The 25,559-nt window shown below is 45.4% G+C and overlaps 1 protein-coding gene and 1 long non-coding RNA gene across 3 annotated transcripts in view; one reads left to right on the forward strand and one right to left on the reverse strand.

Annotated features, from left to right (window-relative positions):
* Positions 1-25,559, reverse strand: part of ANK1 (ankyrin 1) — a 244,079-nt gene that overhangs the window by 142,190 nt on the left and 76,330 nt on the right. The gene's annotated exons all lie outside the window — the stretch shown is intronic.
* On the forward strand, positions 5,303-7,765 carry LOC105733544 (uncharacterized). Its single transcript, XR_001111299.3, has 3 exons — positions 5,303-5,474; positions 6,194-6,554; positions 7,304-7,765. It is a non-coding gene; the product is annotated as an uncharacterized LOC105733544 (long non-coding RNA).

Consider the following 25,559-nt stretch of genomic DNA (forward strand, 5'->3'; position numbering starts at 1 on the left):
AGCGGCCGGGGAGGGTGGTGGTCAAGGGTGAGTGGGAGGCAGCGGGGAAAACAATTCCACTTCTCACTAGATTTCTAATTGGTTGTCACTGCCTGTCGGAGGATGATGACAAATGCCACATTGCCCTGAGAGGGCTGCAGTCCAAGCTGGGCTGTGCCGAGAACCCTCGGCCAGCGGGGCCGTCAGGCTGTGACCACCTATCCGGCTCGGGCCAGCTTGCAAATTTATTTCCCAAACCTTCCCGACATCAGTTGGCCAACATTTTCCTAACAGCCAATGCTCACGATCTGGGCAAGCAAAGGAGAATCAGGAGCTCAGACTCATTCATGGACTTCCAATTAATTCATTTAACAAATCTATTTTTCAGCTGCAGGTTCAAGACCTCGGTCGGAGCCAGGGAGAATAAAAGGAAGTGAGTCAAAGATGAGTCAGACGGGGCTGCTGCCCTCCCGCCCGCCCCCAGCGTGGAGAGATGACACACATATAAATAAGCGGGGAGGTGTGGAAAATGAGGAGAGCCCTGAGGGAGGTTCTGATAAAGTGCAATGAGAGTTCACAGGAAGGAGAAACTATTTTATAAATTTTTAAAAATCCCAAGAGCAGAGCATCTGAAAAGTCATCCACGCAAACCTCTAGAGCAATAATTTTCAATCACAGGTTTGTGAGCAGACTGCTAAGCAGTCATCAACCACGAGGTGCTCTGCAAATAACTTACTGTTCATTCATGAATGCAACCAACATTTAATGGGCATCTACCATGTGGCAGGCCCTGTGCTAAGTGCCAAGGACACAGCAGTGAACGAGACCAGCCCGAGTCCCACCCATGTGGAGTTTCTGAAAATCATATAAAAATTTCCGAGTGCAGCCTGTCCAAGGAACTGACAGTGTCCTAGAGCAATTACCATGGAGTGCTGAATAAGAAGTAATGCAGGGCCAGGCGCGGTGGCTCATGCCTGTAACCCTTGTGCTTTGGAAAGCCAAAAAGGGAAGATCACTTGAGGCCAGGAGTTTGAGACTAGCCTGGGCAACGTAGCGAGAATCCTGTCTCTACAAAAAATACAAAAATTAGCTGAATGTGGAGGTGCACACATCTATAGTCCCAGCTAATCTGGAGGCTGAGGAGGGAGGATCACTTGGGCCCAGGAGTTGGAGGCTGCAGTGAGCTATGCTCGCGCTACTGCACTCCAGCCTGGGACACAGGGAGACACTGTCTCAAACAAATAAAACAAAACAATATAGGATGAGGACAGGAGGCATCTCAGGAAGGAGTCTAGACTCTGTCCTGAGAACACGGTGAAGATGCTGAAGATTTAAAGCAAGACAGTGAAGCGGTAAGATCTGCCCTTCTAAAACTCACCTCGGTTGTGTGTGAAGAATGGATTGGAGGGAGCGAGATCACCTGTAGGAAGGCCACCGCTACTTTTGGAAACTTAGAGCACGTTCAAGGAGCCCCTCTACCACAGCGCTGCTCTGGCACGCCTACACCCGCGCTTTCTTGACAGCTCATACTCCAGAACCTTGCTCCGCTTTACCCATACTAAGCTCCCAAGAAGACCATGAAGGATCTTCTGCAGCTGTGATTACAAATCACACAGGAATTGTGATTTTACAGTGGCTCCCATCTTCCCATCTCCTTTTAAATATTACCAGGGTAAACGTTTAAGTGAGAAACACCTATGGTGCTATTTTCTCATTAAATAGGAAAGTGCAAGAGAGAGGGGGATTATTAATACCCAGATATGGCCATGAAATATGTCATGCAGAACTACGTCACCCACCAGACCCATGTATCCCAGAGGGAAGCAAGTTGAGAACAGCTGCACTAGAATTGCGTGATAATGCCATTTGCCACACTGTATCAGGTGGTTTGATTTGGTATCCCTACAAAACGTGAATCCCTGGTTCCAAAGGCATTAGGAAGTCACTGGCATAGGCAGAAGTCAAATGGTGCCATTTGTCTCATACCAGAACTGTCTAATGCTTCTCCTCTCGCTTGAGGCAAAGGTAAAATCCCTGCATCAAAGTACAAAGCCCTGCATTTTCTGCCCCTGTGCCCCCTTCCCAGTCTCTCCAGCCTCACCTCCTCCTGCTCCTCTCACTCTGCTGCATTTATGCTGGCCTCCCAGTTATTCCCATGACACACGCCTGCCCCAGGACCTTTGCACATGCTGTTTCCTCTGGCATTGGGCCTGGCTGTCTCCTTCACCTCTTTGTCCAATGGGACTTCACTGAGGCTGTCTCAGAGCACCCTGTTTCAATTGCATAACTCCCCACACATCCTATTTCCCTTGCCTGCTTCCCTCTCCCTCAATAACAGGACTGACTTTTCGCCTTTCTAAAGAATGTATGTTATGCCTTCATGTTTAGTCTGTTTCCTTCCCCTGCCAGGAGATAAGGTCTGCAAGGACAGAGTTTTTGTCAGTTTTATTCACTGCTGTATTCCTGGTGCCCCAACAGGACCTGATACGCAGCAGGCGCTTCACGAACGTTTGCTAAAGCTTGTTAAACAGACCTTGAGGACAAAGGTTTGTAGTCACTTTACCTTTAGAAAACGCTCTATTTTCTCTGTTTGTCTACAAACAACAACAACTGAAACCCTGCTTTTTAAAATATATTTCAGTTTGATTAATCTCAAAATAAGTTAGCTGGTTTTGCAGAGACACTAGCAGAACCATTTTGGGGTGAGAGGTGGCAACCTGGGTTTAAAAACCATCACAGGCCCGGTGCGGTGGCTCACACCTGTAATCCCAGCACCTTGGGAGGTCAAAGTGGGTGGATCACCTGAAGTCAGGAGTTCGAGACCAGCCTGGCCAACATGGCAAAACCCCGTCTCTACTAAAAATATGAAAATTAGCCAGGCACGGTGGTGCGCATCTGTAGTCCCAGCTTCTCAGGGGGCCGAGTCAAGAGGATTGCTTGAACATGGGAGTCACAGGTTGCGATGAGCCGAGATAGCACCACTGCACTCCAGCCGGGGCAACAGAACGAGACTCGGTCTCAAAAAATAAATAAATAAACTAATTACAGTTGCCTAACGGAATACCATTGAGCCCTGAAAGAGAATGAAATCATGTCATTTGTCACGTGGATGGAACTCAAGGTCATTATGTTAAGTGAAATAAGCCAGGCACAGAAAGACATGTGAATGTCTTTGTCATGAATGTTCTCAGTCATACATGGGAGCTAAAAAAAGTTGATTTCTTGGACCTGGAGAATAGAACAATAGATACCAGAGAGGAGGAAGGGTGGGTGGGTGGCAAGGGGAATGAAGAGAGATTGGTTATGAGTACAAACATACAGTTAGATAGCAGAAATAAGCTCTGTTGTTTGATAGCAGAATAGCAACAATACCGTGTACCTTTCAAAGTGACCAGAAGAGAGGACTTGAAATGATACCAACACATAAAAATAATAAACATTCAAGGCCATGGACACCCCAAACACCCTGTCTTGGTCAGTACACATCCTATGCGGGAAACACTCACATGTAGCCCATGAAGTTGTAAATTATTATAAATCAATAACAGAGAAGAAATTAACTATAATTGACCCATCAAGTCAAGGGTGAGCTGAGTCTATGGATCCTGGTTACAGTAACCACTTTCAAGTCTCTGACCCCTTTGCTAATGTCTTCATAACCGAGTTCCTCACTTCAGCCTCACAGCAGACCCATTTCCCAGACAAGAAAACTGAGACACAGAGAAAAGTGGCTCAAGGCTGTTACTTGGTTGGTGAAAGGAGGCTAATTTTAATTTTTCCATCGGCAACTCCTTATTCCTGCAAAACACTTGCCTTTGAGTCTGAAGATAGTTCACACATTGCACAGGACACCTGCAGTCACCCGCCTCCTTCCGAGGTTGGCTATAAGTGGGTCTCCAAGCCTCACTCTGAACCTCTGCCCTAGAGTGGCCTCTGCAAAGTTAACCTGAAGTGCTTGCGGCTTGTGGGACTAAAGTGGGAAGCCCATGCTTCCTCTGCAGAGCCTCCCTCTCCTTGGGGGAAAAAAAATCAACCAAGAAAGGCAAATTGCGCAGATGCCACTAGAAAGAAATTCCCGCTTAATATTGCTTCCCCTGCACCCAGCGACTTTTAGACAAGCAGAAGAGATGCTCTGCCGGCCACCAAACCAGAGTCCCTTTCATTTATTATCCTCTCAGCGTGTGGCCTGATGTCCCACTCTGGGCTCTGAACCCATCACTAAACTAAGAAGCAGCACAGGACACTGAGACACGGCGCCGGCCGGCCGCGCTGCCAGGCAGAGATAGGACAGACCCTATCTACACAGCAAGAACGAGAAGGCTGGGGCGGCCTCGCTAAGGCGCCTTTATCACTTGAAAACTATCCATCCGTGAGACCCTATCTCCCAGGGCCACGCTGCGGCTCTTTCCCTTCCTTCTTAGCCGCCTTTCCCTCCATGAGTTAACAGCATAAATCCAAAACACCGAGCAGGTGTGATCACAGGATCACCGGCCTCCGGGGGTCTTGGAGAAAACAAGCCAAAGTCCCCTTCCAAATGACGGTGACAGCCCGCCCCGCAGCCTGTAAGGACACACCTACGAAACGCAGTTTAGCAGACTCAAAGGAAAGCTTCTGGGATCTCCATAGATTTGGAGCATAACTCAGAAACCATCCCTCCCCAGCGCTGTTGCTGACAGGACATAATTCAGAGACCCAGGTAGTTGGCACTCAATTTGACAGCAAATCTCTGGATGTAAAAAATATGAACTGGCTTCAGATTGTAGGGCAGAGGCCACCTGCTCCCTTCAGCTACAGGGCGGACCTGCCGCTATGCTAAGGCCGGGCGCGCGTGGGGGGCGGTGCAAAGCTGCCCGTGCCCGCATGCTGCCCACAGGCGCCGCCCGAGTGGCCCCGACAGCCCCCGCGGGACCCCCACCCCACCGCCCCAGCAGCCGCCCGGTACTCACTTTGCAGAAGCCCATCGGCCAGGGCATGCTGTTCCCTCAGCAGGAGGCTGCCGAGGGGCCGTCGGGGCTCGAGGAGGAGCGGCTGGGGCTGCCGGACGCACCGCAGCCTCTGCTGGGCCTGGGACGTGCGGGCCGGGCCCCCGAAGGCCTTATCGGCCCCAGAGGCGCGAGCTATCGGGCGGGCAGAGGGGCGGCGCCCGCCTGGGGACAGCAGATTACACGAGCACCTCCTCCCCCAACCCCAGGCGGCCCCGCTCCCCAGCCGTCGGCCGGCGCGGACCCCTGGGTGCCCCGGGGTCGGGAGCAGCCGGGGAGAGCTGGGCCAGGGCGCACGCCCCGTCGGGGCTGCGGGTGTGGGGCCCAGGAGTCCTCCGTGCTGGGCCCCGGGGAGCCTCCCGGAGCGGAGCGCGCTGCCCCGCAGCCCTGGGCCCTCTGTTTTCCGCCTCCTTTCACTAGGGTCCATGCTGGTTAGTGGCCGATTTGCAGGGAATCTGGGCACAATCTTAATAACACCGGGGCCAAAAATAACAACGTTCCTGGGAACCAGAGGTGAGTCATCACAAACAGCGGCCAGGAGGGCGGGGGGCCCAGGCCGTCCCGCGGCTGCCAGAAGGTCGGGGCTGCCCGCGAGCCAGGCTGCCATTCCAGGCCAAGCTCCTGCAGACCTGGCCTAGGAAGCCGTCCTTTGCAACATCTGCCCGTCCAACAATGGAATGAGGTTTCACCTGCCCAGTGTGGCTTTATCGGTGAGAACACCGCGCCCTGGAATGGCAGTTGGTATGTGGCAGAGAGAACAGGTGACCCCGAGGAGCTGAGCTGCGGGGCTAGGGGCCTGGGGGTGGTGCCATTAGGTGGGGGCTGGCTCTCTCCATGGTTTCCTCTCTAGGGCGGGGAGTCTTCCCTGACAAGGGTCTCTCCAGCCCTCCTCACGTGATGCTTGGCCTCCTGCTGGTCCAGGTCCCCTGACAAGGCTGCCATCTGGCTTTAGAGCTTTCCTGCAGCGCCAAACTGTCATAAGGGCACTGCTGCTGCGGAAAGATGCCACCGAGATCAGCTTCATGAGCCCTGTTTTCCACATCGGCTGGAGCACACCCCACGGGGGCTGGGCCATCTCCCCGGGGACTAGTGCCTGACAGCGTTCTGGGCCACATGTGGACTAGAAGGAACCGCCATGGCCACCACAGCACAGTCCCTAAGCAGGAGCCTTTTGAAGCTCTTGGACTCAAAACAATGTTTTTTTTTGTTTGTTTTTTGTTTTTTTTTTTTAGGGAGCCAGAAAGCTAAAAAATGTAAAAGAAGAAGGTCACATTAGACATGACTTCAGACAGCCTCACTGCAGGTCAGATGGTCTCACTTGCTACACACACTGGGCTAGGCTCACGAGGGGGCAGCATGGCGTGCACCCCACTCAGGGGCAAGAATGAGGCTGAAGTAGACTCCGAACATAGCAACGGCTCAGTAACGGCCTCTGGAACGAACCCGTGGTTGTCACCAGCAGGAGTGATGAAAGCAAGAAGCCGTTTCACCATCCAGGGAAGAGGAGGAGCAATATTTTTCTCTTCGGAGTTCCCAGACTCTGAAAACACCAGCCTACAAACACAGAGTGTCCCCTGACGTAGGAAATGCCCTGTAAGTAGTGAGTTTAATTCCAAGCATCGGATCCTGCTCATTCCCTGTGCCATGCTTCCGGTGGCAACACGGTGCCTCTCCGGTCCCGCGGGCCTGAGATGGGCCAGCACGATCTCTCTGGGAACCAGGTGACTTCAGAATTTAACCCCAGAACGAGCTCTCCCTACCCCGCGCCCTGGGAACCTAAGGCTCTTCTCCCGAGGATACACGAAGTGGAGGGAAAGGCCAGGCATGCTCAGGGGCAAACCAACTCCCAGGTGAAAGGGAGCTGAGCTGGTTACTCACGCAGCTTGGTTTCGGGGAGCCGGTTGACGATGTGCTTGAGACCCCCAAACTCACTCCCGGCAGCAGCTCCCCCCATGGCAAGGAGCTAAGGACAGACATGTCATGGACTATGAATCGGAGTGACATTTGTCCCTCCCTTCATCAACAGACTGCTCCAAGGGCTCCCCAAGTTCTCTGCCATAGAATATCTTGTCTCCCCCCAGGCTTTGAAAGGGGGCCACAAAAGCTGTCCCCACGCTGGAAGTGCAGGGCCAGGCCTTTCAGGTTTTGCTCCCGGATTATGAGAACACCTTGAAAATTCAGTGCTCCCCTCCACTTCCCCAGAGCCCTTCACAAGCCCCACCGTTTGTTTAACAAACATATACACAGTGCTCTCCTGGTAGCAGGCACTGCTTTAAGCACTTGACAAAATATTAAGTCATAGGTATGACGCTTATAATTACTCTGTAATTCACTGTTGTCAGATCCAGTCATTGGTGAAGAAACGGAGGCACAGGGGGATTAAGAGAGCTACTCAAGAAGACGCGGTACCAGGTTTCTACCCAGGCCATTTGGATCTAGGGTCTGGAGGCCATGTGCACCATTTTGCATTAGATTGACACTTTAATTCAGTTCACAGTTAGCCAATACACGTTCCCCATCTATATCTATACCCATCTGGGAGGCGTCAAGAAAGATAGTAAACCGGTAGTGTTGTGTGCCCATGACCCAGCTAACAAAGAGGCTCTGGGTTCCAATGCCCCAAGTTTTCATGGAATTCCATTCACCTCATGCCCTGCTCCCCACAGAGGTAATTATCTGAATTTTGTGTTTATAGCTCCTTGCTTCTCTCTATAATTTTGCCACTTACAGTTGTATCTTTAAACAAAGTCTTGTTTAGTTTTGCCATGTTTTCTGACTGAATAAATAGAATTATGCTGTGTGGATTCTTCTGCTGTTTGCATTTTTGATGCAACATGATGTTCCTGAAATTCATCCAGGAGTCATTTATTCCTTTTCACTGCTGTGTTATATTCAATTGTAGGCAAATAGTACACAGTACTTATTTATTTTCAAGATGGGATCTCATTCTGTCACCCAGGCTTGGAGTACAGTGACCCCATCATGATTCACTGCAGCCTTGAACTCCTGGGCTCAAGCGATCCTCCCACCTCAGCCTCCTGAGTTGCTGCGACCACAAATATTTATCCATTTTACTGCTAATGGAATTTGAGCTGTTTTCAACTTTTTCCTATTGAAACGTTATTGCTATGAACATTCTTATAAAAGCTTCCCAGTGCACGTATGCAAGACCTTTCTAGTGTGTATGCTAGCAGGAGAATTACTGACTTGTGTCATACATATATCTTCAATCTTATTAGATAACGCTGACCTGTTTTTGAAACTGGCTCTTCCGATTTACACTGTCAATGGCAGGCCTATGTGGTTGCCCTGCAAGTTCAACGCCATTTGGTAGTGTCAGACTTTAACAGTTTTGTCAATCTGGTTGGTATAAACTGGTATGGCGTGGTGCTTTTTATTCGCATTTCCATGATTGCTAATGAGGTTGAGCATATTTTCACGTGTTTATGGACCATTTACTTTTCCTCTTCTGTGAAATTACCGTTCAAGCCCTTTGCCCATTTTTCTGTTATGTTGTTTGTCTTTTTCTTATTGAGGTGGAGGAGTTCACTGCAGTCTGAATACGAATCATTTTTCAGTTTTGTGCATTGAACATATCTTCCACCAGCGTGTGCTTCTTTCCACTTTCGAAAATGGCATCTTTTGATGGACCAATGTCAATTCTCATGTGTCAGATATACAATGATTTTATTCATGGTTTGTGTTTCTTTTGTCTTATTTAAGAAGTACAATTCTACCCTGAGCTTATACAATTTTTTCTGTATTATATTTATTGTATTGTTTTTCTTTTCTTTTCTTTTTCTTTTTTTGAGATGGAGTGTTGCTCTGTTGCCCAGGCTGGAGTGCAGCGACATCTCAGCTCACTGCAACCTCCACCTCCTAGGTTCAAGTGATTCTCCTGCCTCAGCCTCCTGAGTAGCTGGGACTACAGGCGCATGCCACCATGCCTGGCTTATTTTTGCATTTTTAGTAGAGATGGGATTTCACCATGTTGGTCAGGCTGGTTTCGAACTCCTGATCTCAAGTGATCCACCTGCCTAGGCCTCCCAAAGTGCTGGGATTACAGGCGTGAGCCACCACACCCAGCCTATCGTTTTACTTGTCATATTTAGATCTTTAAATCCACTTGACTTATTTTGTGTATGACGTGAGTCGAGTTCTGATTTTTACCATGTGGATGATGAAATATCCCTGCACCAGTTATTGAATAGCCCATCCTCTCCCACGAAACTGCAGTGTCATGTTCATCGCATGTTAAGTCTACATGTGCATGAGTCTGTTGGAGAGGGGACTCTCTCCTATGAACCACTGGCCTCTAAGTCTATCTCAGTACCAATGCCGTACTGTCCTCATTGCTACTACAACTAATAATACATTTTATAGTAAGTTTTAATATAGTTTGTAATAAGTCTTCATATTGGTGAGAAAGTCTCCTTGCTTTATTCCTCTAGAAAAGCATCCAAGCGGCCGGACACGGTGGCCCACGCCTGTCATCCCAGCACTCTGGGAGGCCGATCAGTTGAGCCCAGGAGTTCAAGATCAGCCTGGGCAACATGACAAAACCGCATCTCTACTAAAGATAGAAAACAGTAGCTGGGCATGGTGGCTCACGTCTGTAGTCCCAGCTACTCAGGAGGCTGAGGTGGGAGCATCACCTGAGCCCAGGAAGTCGTTGAGGCTACAGTGAGTGATGATCACACGACGGCACTCCAGCCTGGGTAACGAGAATGAGAGCCTATCTCAAAAAAAAAAAAAAAAAAGAAAGAAAGAAAGAGGGGAGGGAGGGGGAAAAAAAAGCATCAGAGCTTCTCTTGGTCCTTTACCCTCTTGTTTGATTATATTTTATTGGGTTGTTACAGTCTGTAGATACATGAACTTTTGTATCTTGAGTCTGTAGCCAGAAATCTGGTTGAGCTCTTTCATGATGTCTAATAGTTTGCTCCTGGCTGGTCCGCGTGCAGTGATGTTTACAGCTAATTGATCACAGTCAGCTACAGATTTATTTGTTCCTTCTCCATTCCCACTGCTTCACTTGACTAGCCTTCAAAAACACTGACCGTGATTCTCTTGGATTGTTCTCTGTAGACAGTTACTGTTCACGCATCAGGACGTTTTGTTCTCTTCTTTTACAGTTTTTGTGCCCTTTCTTTGCTTTTCTTGCTCTATTACCTTGGGTAGATATCCAGTATATTGTCAAATGGAAGCAGTGATAGTCTGTTTATCTAGTTGCTAACTTAAACGCAGCTGCTTTTAAAGTTTTACCATCGAGTATAATGTTTAGGTAGGATTTTTGTAGATATCTTTTTATTAGTTAAGGAAGTTAGCTTCTAGTCTTAGGTTATTAAAGTTTTAAATCATGAATGAATGTTGAAATCCAAAATGTTTTTCTCCTTTTTGTGAAGGTGGTACATTGCATTAATAGATTTTTCTAATGCTAAACTATCCTTCCATTTTTGGATTAAACCCTTTGTGGTGATAATGAATTACTTGTAATATAGCACCACTGAATTAGAGTTGTGGAATTTTCTACAGGATTTTTGCACCTATATATTCATAAGTTATATTGGTTATTTTAATTTGCTACTGCTGCATAACAAATTAGCCCCAGTTTTGCTGATTTAAAATACATATGTTTTGTATTTCAGTTTCTGTGGGTCGGGAATTCAGGGGCAGCTCATCTGGGTGGTTCTGGCTTAGTGTCTCTCAAGAAGTTGCTACCAAGATGTCAGCTGGGGATACAGTCATCTGAAGGCCCGACTGGGGCTGGCGATTCATTTCCAAGGTCCTCAGGTGGCTGTTGGCAGAAACTCTCAGCTCCTCACTGCATGGACCTCCCATAGGGCTGCCAAGCAGCCTCTTATACTGCAGCTGGCTTCTCCCAGAGTGACCCAAGAGAGAAGGCGGAAGCCACGAGGCTTTCATGGTCTGGTCTAGACATCACATATCATCACTTCTGCCATATTCTATTTGCTAGAAGCAAATCACTAAACTAGCCCACCCTCAAGGGCAGGGGAATTTTCAAAGGGAAGTATATCAAAGAATGTGTACATATTTAAAAACCCCCACATCGCCCTGCCATTTTCTTTTCCTATACTGTCTACAGTCTGAGTGTTATGCCACACTGAACTCATGAAGTGAGTTGGCTGGTTTCTCTCCTTGTCTGTGAGAGGGACTCATGAATTGCCTGCAAAATAACCTGGTCTTTTTCAATGAGAGGGTAACTATGGGAGGGAGATTACTGATTTACTTTATTTAATGTCAAATGTTTGCTCAGGCTACGAGTTTAAGAGATCAATACTTTTAGAACATATTCCAGACTCTGAAAACTTGACTCTCATTCGCTTAAACCTTACACATCTCCGTCTGCTCAGCACTGGCTTAGAGTGCTGCGAAATTCCTACATTCAGGCAAAACACGATGAAAACAGAAAAGTGACCTCACTCATTTTAAAAAGTCAGCATGAAGAGTGGGGGAACTAAAAAGTTAAGGAGGTTACACAACAGACGCTTAGTTCGTTAAAAAAAAACTTCAAGACCAAACTCCCAGTCATTCTGGTAGACTTAGAATAGTGTTGAATGGAACTCGACCTTTTTGATCTGAGGACCCCTTTACAGTAAACAAGTTAAGGACCCCATAGAGCTCTCTCTCTGTCTCTCTGTGTGGTGTGGGGTGTGTGTGTGTGTGTGTGTGCGTGTGTGTCTGTGTGTGTGTCTCATAGAGCTCTCTCTCTCTCTGTGTGGTGTGTGTGTGTCTGTGTGTGTGTGTCATAGAGCTCTTTCTCTCTCTCTCCTCTCTCTCTCATAAAGCTCTCTCTCTCTCTCTTCTTTCTTTCTCTCTCTCTCTCTCACACTCTCAGATTCTTGCTCTGTCACCCAGGTAGGAGGCGCATTGTCACAATCTCGGCTCGCTACGGTCTTGAACTCCTGAGCTCAAGTAATCCTCTTATCTCAGCCTCCCAAGCAGCTGGGACTGCAGGCTTGTGCCACTGTGCCCAGCTAATTTTTTAAATTTATTTTTTGTAGAGACAGAATCTCACTATATTGCCCAGACTGGTCTTGAACTCCTGGACTCAAGCAATCCTCCCGATTCAGCCTCCCCAGGTGCTGAGATTACAAGCATGAGCCACTGCACCCAGCCCCATAGAGTTTTTTTTTAATGTGAGTTATCTCTAGCAATATTTACTTTATCAGAAATTAAAACTGAGAGTTTCTAAAACTATGTATATATTAATTCATTTGAACATAGCGTAATGAACCAATTTCACATTAACATAGGCAACATATTTTCCTGAAAAATAACTCTATTTTCCAAAAAAAAAAAAAAAAAATCAGTGCAAAGAGGGTCACTGCTTTCCATTTTTGCAAATCTGTTTAAAGTCTGGCTTAAGAAAAAACAGATACGTTCCCATATTGCCATCTACATCACCGTGGTGGAATATGTTGTGTGGGTTGAAGTTTATGAAGATCTGGCTTCACCTGCGTGTGTAGCTGCAAGAAGGAGGAGTATTTTAATAGCCTTTTCAGTTAACTGTGAAATCCTTGTATACTACATAAAAACTCAACAAGTGGCAATTTCTTAAAGGTTGGTTATTCAGTGTGGAATCACAAAGAATACTAATGAGCTTTTCATATCCTTTATACTTACAAGAGAGGGAGAATGAAAGTTGCCATATTACGAAGAATTTTGACCCTAGAACCCCTTGAAATGGTCTCTGGGGAACTCCCTGGGTCCCCAGACTACATTTTGAAACTGCAAGCTCAGGCACTCAAATATACCTTGATGTTAAGCTATTTTTAAAAATCACAGAACCAGAGTATGATAGACTGGACAAGAACTCAGAGAGTGACAGCACCTGTGTCCTCATTTTGAGAATGAAATGGCAGCCCGGGGAGATAACACGATTTGTCCAGGATCTTTGCAGAGCAGAGCTCATGCATCCCCTGTTCTTTCCACTATTGTGTATAAAAAGGAGCAAGATAAAGGAAAAAATGGAGGGAAAAGATAATATAAAAGTAGCACAGGCCAGGTGCAGTGATTCATGCCTGTAATCCCAGCACTTTCAGAGGCCGAGGAGGGAAGATCATTTGAGGTCATGAGTTCAAGACCAGCCTGGGCAACATGGTGAAACCCCGTCTCTACTAAAAATACAAAAATTACCTGGGTGTGATGGCGCCTGTAATCCCAGCTACTCAGGAGACAGGAGAATCGCTTGTGCCTGAAAGTTCGAGGCTGCAGTGAGCTATGATGGAGCCACTGCACTCCAGCCTCCGCAACAGAGCTAGACTCTGTCTTGAAAGAAAAAAGCAACACAACGTTGTAAGAGAGCAGATTGTGACAAACTCCACTGTGGATGGTTTCCCATGATGATCATCCAGTTTACAGATGTCTCAGGCCCTTCCTGTCCTCAGAAGTCCCTGGTTATGCCTGCATCGGACCACGCTCTTGCTGCTAACAGTTTACCATTCATAGATGTGAGAAAAAGAAAGGAAAAAACAAACCCATAAAACTATACTTCTTATCCTTATAAAAGGAGGGATGGAAGAATTAGATACTTCACAATCATGCTAATAATTCACATTTATTAAGCACTTACTATGTTCTCATTCATTCATTTGTTCATCATTCATTTATTCACTCATCTGCCTTTCCTGTAATGTTTGCCAAGCACCTATCATGTGCCAGCCATAGTACTAGGTATGCAATGGGTAAAGAAAGCAGATGCGGCCTAGAGTTTTGCAATGTTATTCACTTATGACTCCAGCAATCTGATGGGACAGGCACTGTGATAACCCCATGTTACTGATCAGATGACCGAGGCAGGAAATGGACTTACCAAGGTCACAGGACCGGTGAGAAATGGAGACTTCAATCCAAGTCTCGCGTTCAGGTGGTTTCCCTTAACCACGACGCTATATTGCCTCGCAGATGAGACTCTAACGGGGCTTTGAGTCACTTGTAGTTTATTTATGTTAATTTATACTCCCTTCAAGTCCAGCATGGAAAATAGAGAGTCCGTACTGCCCTGCCTGTCATGGCCCTTTCACCTTCTTTCTGTGAATAGCTAGCCCAACTTTGCAACTCGCATCTGCGAGCAGGACCGTCTCTGGGAATTGACAGGAAATGGTGTTGAGAGGGGTGGTGTCTTGGATGGATCTTGTGGTGCTGGTGGTGGCAGTGTCATGATGAAGAGGATGCTGATGAGGCCGGGCAGTATCACATGAAACCTCTGATCCCCTCTAAGAGGTCCTGAGATAATATTTGAAATCTTAGAGCACTGACTTCTCTCTTGTTTTTAAATCTGAGAGTAAAATACTAGTGTTCAAACGACCCTAGCTGAAGAAAGCCAGATCATGTCTCCAAAACTTCCCTCTCTCTAAGCGTCTATAAGGGGGAGCCGAAGAAGGGAGTGGGAAGGAGGACTGGGTTTCTCTCTATCAAGAGGAGGAAGAGGAAAGACAGAGGAGAGGAAGGGGGAGAGAAGAAGGGGAAAGAAGGAGGAAAGGAGAGAAGAAGATGGGGAGGAGGAGGAGGTAGAGGAGATCATGATGAAAGAGGAAAAGGAAGAGAAGGATTCCTTCTGCAGAACGTGCCTGGCCAGCCCCAAGGTCAGCAGCCCTCCGCTCTAAGGCCAGACCCAGAAAGGGTCTTCTCTGGAGAGCATGCCAGGGCCTGGGACACCCCACCTCCTCTACGAGTGTAGCACCCCATGGCTACCTGCTGCACCAACTCAGACAGCTCTGGCCCACCACTGCAGACCCACCATGCAACTTCTGATCCCACCCAAGCTCCCACGGGGTTGTTTCAACTCCAGAGCAACTTTTCCTGACAGCTCCTTGTCTAGAGAAAAGCACTGGAGTCAGATGGTCTCAGTCCTGGGTGAGTCTTTGTTACTTTGGCCATGGAACCTGGGACAGGCCACTTACCCATTATAAATAAGGCGTGGTGGCTCATGCCTGTAATCCCAGCACTTTGGGAGGTCAAAGAGGATGGATCACTTGAGGTCAGGAGTTCAAGACCAGCCTGATCAACATAGTGAAACCCCATCTCTATTAAAAATACAAAAATCAGCCGGGCATGGTGGCAGGTGCCTGTAATCCCAGCTACCCGGGAGACCGAGGCAGAAGAATTGAGTGAACCCGGGAGGCAGAGGTTGCAGCGAGACAATATCACGCCCACTGCATTCCAGCCTGGGTGACAGAGCGAGACTCTGTCTCAAAAAATAATAATAATAAATAAAAATAAAAACGAGAATGTTTGCTGTTTCATTTAACCCGCCCCCTACTGCTGCACATAGGTGCTTCCTAATTATGTTTGCTAATTTAAACAATGTTACGATTAAGGTTTTGTGCTCTTGAATGTGACTATTTCCTTAAGATCTTTCACAGATAATTTTCTAGACTGGCTAAAGTCAAAGTTTATGAACATTTCTGAGGCCTTAGTGGGCACCATAGATTTTCCAACCAGAAAATGAGTGTTTTCCTGCACCGTGCTGGCAATGGGTATTTGTTATTATTATTTTTTAACTTTTTGCTATAGGATTATCATCTCCACTGGTCACCGAGCTGCATGACTGCCCTGTAAGTCTTGGTCTTGCCTGTGGATGGCCAGGCCCAGGTGACCACACAAATGTGGTCTGTCCAGGGCTCACACTCCCAGGCGACTCTCCTTAACTGGGGAGCTGTTCTTCATCCCCACTTTGATCTCTTGCCTTACGGTTCTTTTTGAACACATTACTGAATTAAGTGCATGACCACCTTACACATGCTGGCTTAGCCAAGATTTATTTAGCTAATTATCCCAAGCCTTTGAGGATCTGTAAAACAAACACGACATCCACACCAAATACGCAGCTCTGTGAAAACTTCCAAGCCAGCAGGAGGTTTCCTCTTATAATCATTATAGAAACAACGTAGAGCAATTAGCAAATGCGTCAACACGCGCTGTGATACTCAAAACCATCCTGGAGTTTCAATTATCGTTAAAAATTGTCATTATTCTGTTTTACAAACGGAGGAATTGGGGCTGGGCATGGTGGCTCACGCCTGTCATCCCAGCTACTTTGGGAGCCAAGGTAGGAGGATCACTTGAGCCCAGAAGTTCAAGACTGGCCTGGGCAACATAGCAAAACACCCACCTCTACAAAAAAATTGTAAAATTAGTCAGGCATGGGGGTGCATCCCTGTAGCCCCAACTACTCAAAAGACTGAGGCAGGAAGATCACTTAAGCCCAGGAGATCAGGCTGTAGTGAGCTATGATTATGCCACTACACTTCAACCTGGGTGACAGAGTGAGACCCCATCTCCAAAAAAAAAATAAAAATGGGGAAGCATTGAAACTCAGAACATCGAACTGCTCTGCCCATGATCCTACAGCTGATTACTGACTGAGGCTGGAATCCATTCTTCTGACTAAACCTTAGACGCTGTGCCTCTCCTACTTTGTGAAGGAGTATGTCATGTTACCTGAGCCACGGGGGTCCACAGATGTGTGGAGGGCGTGTTATATGCAGGCAGTTGAGGGGGCAAGAGAGAGACTGAAAGAGAATTTAGCTTCAGGATCCCCTAAATTCCATCTTTAGCCCTGATCTGCTGATTATAAATTTTAAAATGTTAAACATCTGCTGAAGGGTCATTCTCCAGCCTGAAGGGCATTTAGATTCCATTTCTGCTCTCAGCTCTGGACAAGGTCTGCCTGATTATTCACAGCCTGGCATTTCCTAAATCCAGGTGGCGCTGGGGGAGGAAGGTCCCTCAGACTGACAAATGCTGAATGTGCACAAATTAGCTGAAGAATCAGCGAGTCTGCGGTTTCCTGTCAGGAGGTATAAAGGTTGGAGGCTATCTTTTATTTCCCCCCAGAAAAGGGAAAGCTCCGGCAATGGCCACTCCAGCTTGTTTCCCACACCCCTCGGGCCATGGATCTGACTCCCCAGAATGAACGTGTTTCCATGGTGAAGCCATCGGTGGCCCCTCTGCTGAAGCTGGCCTGAAGCCGTGCAAAGGCGCTTTAGTGGCTGGCAAACCCACTGTCTGCAAGCAGTGGCTGTGGGTCCATTGGGCCACATGGGAGCAGAGCACCTCTGAGTCATCTAGGGTGGAGCCCCTCTTCTGGCGTCCCTGACAGGGAGCTGTGTCACCTCCACTTGGCCTTCCAGAGCAATGTACCACTCAAGCATAACAGCCCGATGGGTTCACCTTGTCCGCTGCCCAGAAAGCCAAATGTGCTGAGAACAGGCACTGCCCAAAGGGAGGGCCTCACGAGCTCAGAGAAACTCTCACACCTGTCTCCCCGGGAATTCAAAGGCCACGTGTTTTAAGGGTACTTTGGCAGGCAAGGGGCTGGGAAATGGAAACAAGGGATGACATCAAAGAGGTGTCTAAAACCATCTTCAGCAGGTACCTCTGTTCCCCGGTGGGGTCTCAGGACCAGGTGGCGGCTCTTGGTCTGCGGAAGTGCTAAATCTAACAAATACCTCGAAGGCCCATTCTTTTGGTTTCACATAGTGATGTTATCTCTAGGGACAGTCGGAAAAGTTATGAATCTTGCCTACCTTGGTTACATGACTCTGGGCAGTACACAATTTATAGAAAAACAAGCTGAGCCTGGCAGCTCATTGTCTAACTCCGCCTATCCGCTAGCAAAGCTCAAGCCCCTACCATAATTCAAGCCTTGTTGAATGAATGCGGCTTCAGTCTCTGAGCAAGGGAGCGGGGTTTCCGTTTTCCTTGCCTCAAAGTTTACCATAAATTCCTCTCATAGTTACCTTGACTTCCGTGCCAGAATAAGCGAAAAACAAAACAAGAAACAAGTTAGCCTGCGAGATGAAAGCAAGCTGGAGTCAGTCACGTTAGCGGCTTCTCATTACCTAGAATTCTGCAAAGGCAGTTTCAGAAGACTCGGAAGTCCCTCCTCACATGGGAGCTGCCGTCACCCCGCGACTCCCACCTTCTGGTCCCGCTTCTGCCCATCAGCACCATTCCCAATAAACCACCGCCTTCCCCTCAGCCTTCATCCACATGGAGGATGGAGGACGGCACTGCCCTCCCAGGCTCAGCCTGCCCCCTCCAGGCCACAGGACAGTCCCTCCACCCGTCTTTGTGCTGCAGAGGCCAGAGCACAGGCAAGGCCATCAGGCCTGGGGGACCTCCCAAACCTCGGGGTGTCCAACAGCACAGTGGGACTGACAAGCGTCCACCACACAGGGCTGCTGTGAGGACGCCGTGAGGTCATGCCAGCGCAACGCTCAGCACAGTGCCCACAGGTGGTATGCGCTCAGTACATGCAGCTATTGTTATTATGATTATGAATTTATCTGACTATACTTTTAATTTGTCCACATTTCTCAAGGTCTTTCAGAGGTGGCGATGACATGCCTGTATATGTCCTAACACAAGACAGAGAGCAATGACAGCCTCCACTCATCTGCATACATTTAATGGTCCAGCTCTCTGAGAGTTAAATACAGCTGCTTGCTGTGTCTGCAGGCAACTGTAAACTGGAATGTTAATCGGTACACGGCCAGGGACAGGGCCCAGCAGCGCATCACTAAAGCTGTCCCTTGGGGCTGATACTAATTCATTAAGTAACCCACTTCGTGCATAGTTGTTCCACGAGTTCCAAATCACTTCATTATTATCATCCAACCCAAATATCTTCACGTGCCTTCATTTTGTCTGCAGGAGAGCAAAAATGGCTTCTCTCCACTGTCCTAGGTTCTTTGGCTGGGCTACAAATTAAATTGACATAATACAGATGAACGGGAAGAAAGACATAATTACATAGTATTTACACATGGGAGTCCCACAAAATATGAGACTCAAAGAAGAGTGGGATGTTTGAAGCTGATAGTGTCCTAAGCTGCAGAAAGGAAGAAGGGCCTGGGGCCTCCAGAAGGAGGCAGTGGCCAGCCATGGAAGGTCAACGGGTGGAAATGCATGGTCAGCAAAGGCTGTCGTGCTATGCAAATAAAAAGTAAATATTGTCTAGAGTTACGAGATAAGTATCTTCCTGATAAAGATGCTTTCATTAATGTAGGTTTCCTTAGTAGATGAAGATTTCTTTTGCGGAAGGACAGCTTCCTACAGCTACTCTTGCATCTGTAGTTTCTTCAAGTAACCAGCATGAAATATGCCACAGAATAGCTGTCCCCAACCTTTTTGGCACCAGGGACCAGTTTTGTGGAAGACAACATTTCCATGGACCAGAGGCAGGGGGATGGTTTCAGGATAAACTGTTCCAGCTCACATCATCAGACATTAGTTAGATTTCGTAAGGAGTGTGCAAGCTAGATCCCTCTCATGCACAGTTCACAATAGGGCTCACACTCTTAGGAGAATCTGATGCGCTCGCTGCTCTGACAGGAGGCAGATGGAGCTCAGGCAGCAAGGCTTCCTCGCTCATTGCTCACCTCCTGCTGTGCGGCCCGGGTCCTCACGGGTCCCAGACAAGGCTGAAACTTTCCCAAGAAGTTTTACAGTCCAGAAACTGAGTTGGTAGAATGTCCAATAACCCAGGAAAGAGGCATTTCTATGGCAACTAAAGAAGAATGTAAGTTAATGACTGGGGCAGAGAATAAGCCAAATTCCTGCATCTGGAGGGCAGTCAGTTGAGAAAATGTCTAGATTGTAGGTTAGAAGCATCTTTTGCAGTTTGCATGTCTCTGGTGATCTAAGTGGCCCACAGGGCAATAGGCACGAAGGTTATCCATACACAAGATACTATGGTGATGTCTCCAAAGTTCATATCAGGTCATCTGGCTCCAGCTTGCAGGGCTTCTGGAAAAGGGCAGTTTTTGTTTTTAGTGATTCCAAGTCATAAAGGTGGGAGAAATTCTGAAATATTAGCTTGTAGAGTCATAGCCAGATATTAAGGGGATTCAGGTTCCGGTCCAGTTTAGAGGTAGATAAAAATCTCAAAGAACATAGAGGCCAGAATATAACAACAGGAACATTATAGTTTCTATCGAAACACGGATTTTCTCTCTACAGTCACCCCGACTTTTACCAAAGATAATTACAGTAAGACTAATATATTTGCAAAAGAATAGTAGTCTCTTTAAACTTGGCCAGAGTATTTACAACAGTGCAGCAAGAATAGTGATTGATCGTATAAGCTCTTTTAAGTCTGTTTTGTTTTGCTGGAACTGTTAATAAGGAATCTCAGATTGGACTTTTAAAACCCTATTTAGGCTAGGAAGCCAAGCGAAGGACTCACCATCAAACTTTGTCTGTAATATCTGTAGATTGGGGTGAATTCCTCCCCTTTCAAAATCCCTAAAATATCCTGATGCTCCTCGGCCTGCCAAGTGACATTCCTTACCCATCTTTAACGTAACCATGTGAATCATGCACTCAAGGTACCACATCAGTTGTTCGCTTTTCCAAGGGCTTCATTAACCTCATAAAGTCAACCTTGGTTACTTAAAGTTGTCTGGCACATTATAAAATGTGACATTCCAGTCAAAGCCTTGGTGACATCATCAGTGTTTCCAATTGTGTCCTGTTACAAGAACAGATTCTGATTAAACTTATGCAAATAATTATATTGCCATTTTTAAAAAATTCACAGATAGTGTTGGAATTCTGGAGGGATCAGATAAGGAGAAAAAGTAAATGTTTTCATTTTTGTTCACAAAACTATACCAAATTGCTGTAAGCTATAAGCAGCTTTTTAAAAAAGTTTTCTTAACTCTGGAAAAGAAAATATTTAAAGAGCCAGCAATGTTTCAAACAAAAATTTATTTAAAAAGTATCCTCCTGGGCTCATTCAGTTGCATGTGATTAGTTCTTATTCTGCTTGATGTTATTAACAGTTTCATGAATCTGTCAGTTTCCTTATTAGAGTTCTGAAGATTACTATGCAGTCTGATGGTATGATCTTAAAGTTATCAGAAACCTGTATTCCAAAGTATTTGTCAGAGTGTTTTCTATGAATCTCCTTAAAGGAGCTTTTAGAGAATTAAAGTAAAACAATAAATGGATGACAAAGACTTAAACGGCCATGGTTAAAGACTGGATAACAGTTCATTTTAATAATGATGCACCTGAGAAGCAACCTTTTATTTATATTATTTTTATTGTTGTATTTTTTATTTATTTTGCTATTTATTTTTATTATTCATTTTATTTCCATGGCAAACAACATCTTAAAATAATAACCAGAATCATGACTGATTCATCAGAACTTAGCAGATTTCTAGGAACTGTATGCAGTAGTATATATCCACATAACTCAAAGGTAAAACATCGTTTCCTACTTGACAATACGTTCCATGCAAATGTACATAAAATAAGCCTAATTAGCTTAATAGGTATGTTTTACAAGAAGAGAGAACAATTTTCTTTTGAAAAGTTCCAGGGGCCCATATGAAGAATTCCAGTTATTTCAAGGTCAAAAGGATATAACTTCGAATTTAATTTTAGAAAGTGCCAATACTGAAAGGTTTAAACGCTTGATTAAACAGAATCACAGGTCATTATGCAGTAAAACCAAAGTGGCATGAGATCTTAAAGGCAAATATTAAAAGCTTACATAATCATAAAAAACCTCAACTCTTTGAATACTGAGAAGACTCAGTTTTCTTAAGTAATCAAAGACCTAATAATGAAAACACGAAGCACAGGAAATTATTTTGGTAAAACACAGGATCCTCTTTTTTTGTTTAAGGTAGATCACTCAAAAGGAGGAAAAAAATATTTCACTATTTCTTACTAAGACTACAAAATACCTTTGTTGTCAGAAGACTAAATTCTAGTTTTGCATCGGTGTACTTTTGATATTAAGGCTCATTTCTAAAAACCATTATAATAAATGTATTCCATTTTAGTCAGTTTGACCACATAAGATTCCCTCTTGCTCTTTCTTCCCAACTTCATATCCATTCAGTTTTTCCCCATCTTTCCTTCCTTCATTTCGAAACAACCTTTTAATAACCTCTAAACTAGACAAACTTATTTTCCCTCAACAACAACAACAAAATCCTCATATCTTAGAACAACTGACTTTCCTTGTATGCTTTCCATACAGAATTGTTTTTCTTATCATTTGTAGTAGTTTTAAGTACATATTAGAATTTTAGGACTTAGTAACCATAATTTCCAGTGAAAACCTAGGAAGCAAGCAATTTTGAACTGGCACATAACATTTGATGACTGTATATTTCATCATTTCCAGAAATATATGCTTCCTCATAGAATACTTTTTCAATGCGGAACAGGACATATTTACTAACACAAACCCAAATATATTTTGTCTTCTTACAAAATTTAAGAAGCCAAAAGTAAATAAACTTAAATTTATGTTCAGCAGTTAATGTTTCAATATTTTATCTTATTTGGAAATAAACTAGACATTCAATGAAGATATCTAAGGGTATCGTTACCAAAGAGATTGGGAAACCTTTTTAAACAGACATATAAAAATTAAATAAGACATTAGATAAAGCTAGGCATCATTTCACGCTATTTCTGTTAACTATTTTCACAGCACCTGCATGTTACGAGAGTCACAAAAGCAAGAACATAAAAAGCTAAATAATTGGATTTTTACTGCTGTGCTTGATACACACACAGTGATGGACATCGCAGTTTTACTTGCACAGTCGCTCTTAGGTTGAACCCATGGTCTTATGATTTTAAACATTTAAGAGATAAAATTTGTTTGCATTATATTTAATGCTAACAATTATGAAGACATGCCTGTTTTAATTAAACAAATAAATTTTTTTTTTTTTTTAGAGATAAGGTCTTGCTCTGTCACCCAGGCTGGAGTGCAGTGGTGCAATCATAGCTCACCCGCAGCCTCGAACTCCTGGGCTCAAGGGATCCTCCCACCTCAGCCTCCCAAGTAGCTGAGACTATAGGCATGCATCAGCACATCCAGCTAATGTTTTATTTTTTAATTTTTTGTAGAAACAGGGGTCTTGCTATGTTGCCCAGGCTGGTCTTGCCCTCCTGACCTCTAGCAATCCTCCCACCTCAGCCTCCCAAAGTGCTGGGATTACAGGCATGAGCTACTATGTCTGGTCAATAATATTCTTATTTGCCAAATTTTATCAGTTACATGAAATTGAAAAGCATTTTGGTTAGTTTCTTTTTTTCCAAGAGAATAATTTTATAAGCACATTTTTCTTTAAGCCAATTAAATAGACCTCATCCAGAGATAGAAAATATCACATTACATGACATATGTACATATATAGACATACATAAACATATAGACAGAAACAGATCTTACTGAATTTTAACCATGTGCCAGATACAATAATTCAAAAGACTCACTAAAAAGGGAATAGCTGGATCTGGCAAATGGGACCAGTGAAGGTTCCCTGTTCAGGTGACTCATAGTTTGTACTCAAGACTTTGCATCTACGAGTTTCCAAATAGTTTCTTTTCTTTTTTTTTTTAAACCTGAGAATCATTTCCCTGAAGTTGGCACTTCAAAAAGGATGGTTCTTAGATAAGACAGGTTAGAAAATGTCCATCTCAAAAGCACAGAGAAAGAATTCAAGTTTTCAACAGGAAGGAGTTTTGGGGGGCACATTTGCCTATTACCAGAAGTCTAGGATAATTACTATTTAAAATTCGCCTTCTTTTTCTTAAATGCAAGACAGTTTTGTTTCCAATGTTCTGATTTGTTGAAGTTTCTGCAAGCATCTTGAGACGAACAGGTGAGTTTGGGAACTGGTGAGAAGGCTAGGTGGGCTTTGGATTCTTTCCAGTGGGACATCCTGCTGTGATAACGCCTCAGTGTGTAAGACAAGGAGAGTTGTTTTTAACTCCCTTAAGAACTGGGTTGCAGCCTGAATGTCACGGTGCTAACCCGTCCATCCAAATGAATTATCTTCGGTTTGCTCCTTTATAACAGTAAGCAGATTTCCAACTAGGATGAAAATCAAAATATTCCTCTGTTCTAGATTTAGAGCTATTGGAAAGACTTTAATTAACTGTTTTCTTTCTGAGTACACAGCTCTGCTTTAGCTCAGGAGGGAAGGGCTAAAGGAAAAAGTCCCTATCATGCACTGTATAAAGCAAAGTTCTAAACGGAAGACATACCTAGCAGGTGACTCAAGACTAAAACAAACATGCTTTTCACCGCTGACGCATGGAGCATGAGGCGTCTCCAAAGACGGATAAAAAAGATGCGGCCCCTTCACAATCCAGGGCCACTCCCAAAGACAGCCATGGAGAGAAAGCCCGAGACAACACCCTCAAGGGCTGGCAACAGCTGGCATGCCAGCTGGCAATGGGCTGCACCCATGTTTCTGTCCGGACACATTCTTGGAGGTTTCCAACCTTTTGGCTGGCCACCTGCACACACAGGCCCAATCACCCATGTGTCCCCGCTGGTCAGAAAGTCAAAGTTCTTGGGGAAGAAAAAAAAGAGAATATAGGAAAGCAATAGTTATCCATGGGAGGGAAAGGGTTAATAACTAATGGGTACCCCAACATCAGGGTTCAATTCAAACCCATTTCCTGCAAATGCTTCCCTCCGGAGCTAAAGGAATTTACTGACAAAATGGAGTGGGATTTGGAGGAGGGAAGTTTTAAATCAGGGGCCCAGAGCTCCAAAGATCTTCCAGAAGATCAGGACCAGGGAGTTGTGGATATAAGAGAGCAGAGAAGAGAAATTTAGGTCAATTTAAAGAAACTTAACTTGGTTCTAAAGTTGCTTTCTGCTTTTAATCTTGCTAAACGGGTCCCTAAGGCTAATCATTAAACTCATTATGTCTTCTTTTCTGTTGGATTATCCCATAGTATCAGTAAGACAGTTGTTTAGGATGCAAGGTCTCTAAAATTTTTTTCAAACATAGCCAATTTATTTATCCCAGAGGTAGTGACTCAAACCAATAAGTCTTTTATTATTTTTTTCTTTCTCGCTATATTTCCCAGGCTGGTCTTAAACTTGTGGATTCAAGCGATCCTCCTGCCTCTGCCTCCCTAAATGCTAGTGAGAGAAGAGAATGGAAAAAGCTTGGTCAGGCAGGCAGTTAGAGTGGGTCCTCGGCTGAATCCTTTCAAACAAAAGAACACCCTGCAGGTACAGATGCGGGATCTTGCACAGCGGGGCTGCCTAAGACATGCCCACAGCTACACAGATAAGAAAGGCTACACAGGTAACTCGCCCAGACACGCCAGCAATGGAGAAGTCCATCCCCTAACACATGCGCGATAAGGGGAACAAAGCAATATGGAATAACTCAGGCTAAGGGCCCTCATGCGCACTGGGAGAAGAGGGTGGAGCCAGCAGCCTCATTGATGCCCAGCCTTCACTGGTTTCTTATAAAAGCCTTTGCATTCCACTGTAAAAATGGCAACCTTCTTCTGGGTCCCCTCTCCACAGCAAAGAGCTTTCTTCTTTCATTTATTAAACTTTTGCTCCAGCCTCACCCTTGGTGTCCACGTTCCTTAATTTTCTTGGTCAGGAGACAAAGGACTTCAGGTATTACCCCAGGCAAAGGGAGACTACTACACTGTGGTGCATTATCAAGACTGTAACACTAGGATTACAGGTTGAACCACCCCACCCAGCTCCAGTAAGTCTTCATAGAAAGACACAGAGGTAACTTGCAGGTTTCCAAAGTGAGTACAGAAGACGCA

The sequence above is a fragment of the Aotus nancymaae genome, unplaced genomic scaffold, assembly GCF_030222135.1.
Source record: "Aotus nancymaae isolate 86718 unplaced genomic scaffold, 86718_ANA_hifiasm-v0.15.2.pri h1tg000097l, whole genome shotgun sequence".
NCBI classification, from domain to species: domain Eukaryota; kingdom Metazoa; phylum Chordata; class Mammalia; order Primates; family Aotidae; genus Aotus; species Aotus nancymaae.